This window comes from Eurytemora carolleeae, unplaced genomic scaffold (assembly GCF_000591075.1).
Source record: "Eurytemora carolleeae unplaced genomic scaffold, Eaff_2.0 scaffold2473, whole genome shotgun sequence".
NCBI lineage: Eukaryota > Metazoa > Arthropoda > Copepoda > Calanoida > Temoridae > Eurytemora > Eurytemora carolleeae.
The window spans coordinates 3722-4822 of NW_019398407.1; positions in this window are offsets into that span (position 1 = coordinate 3722).

The following is a 1101-nucleotide window of genomic DNA, read 5'->3' on the forward strand; positions in this document are numbered from 1 at the left end:
AATGGCTGTAAAGATGTGTTTATAATGTCTCCGCAAGATGAACAGTGAAGACGGAAAAGTTTACTCTGTTTGTATACTGCAATTTTCTTGTTTTACTAAGTACAACCTTATGCAGTAAAACATAAAAAAAATTGTAAACGTAGCAGACGAAAATCATACGGAAAATCTTACAGATTACAGCTTTCACAGTAGGTATCACTATACTAAATTAAAGAATTATTTAAAAATACGATATCGAATTAGTCACTAAATTCCCATGTTTATTGGGACACCCTGTAGATAGATCTATTGGATAGGCTCAGTGTAAATTTCGAAAACTCAAACCGTACATATGAAACGTATTCCATAGTGTGTTCATTTTATAAATCAAGCTAATTTTAAAACTAAAGATAATTTAAAATGTACAAATATGATAGTATTACAAAATTTACCATCTTCAACCTTATGAGACTTGAGCCTTCAAGAGTTGAAAACCCAAGTCGATCGGTTTTTACTAACCCGGCCAATTCTACCCTAAACTCTTGAGTTGAGCTTCACTTGCATAGGTCTATTTTTTTGATGAGCTGTCCTTGAAAAGTTGGACTAGGAACATGAGATATACTCCCCTATAGTAACTCATCTCTCTCAACTCTAAGGACAAAATCATAGGGCGGAAGAAAACAGTCACTTCCCCCCAAAAGGAATAAAGTCAAAAGAACTGAGTTTTTGCAACAAACTCTGATTTTCCGATCCTTATATCTTTGAAATCCGACGTTGTATACATACACTTTTTCAAACTATGAAACTAAACACCGGGCCTTTCAGCTTCTACAATATAAAACAATAACAAAAAAGTTTGCAGATTTAATAATCGGCTCAGCCGTTTTGACACTTATTGGATACTAACAGACTAACAGACAGACAGACAAGCAAAGTATACATATACTAGCCTTAGAGAACGCTTCGGGCCCATCTTCTAAATTAATTGTGAACATGTTCTCTTTGTGTACATCGTAAAACAAAACAAAAATAATTCGCGGATTTTCACAAAAAATTTCGCGGATTTTCAAAATTTTAAAAAATTTAATGAAGATCGAATTTTGATGGAGACAAATATTTGAA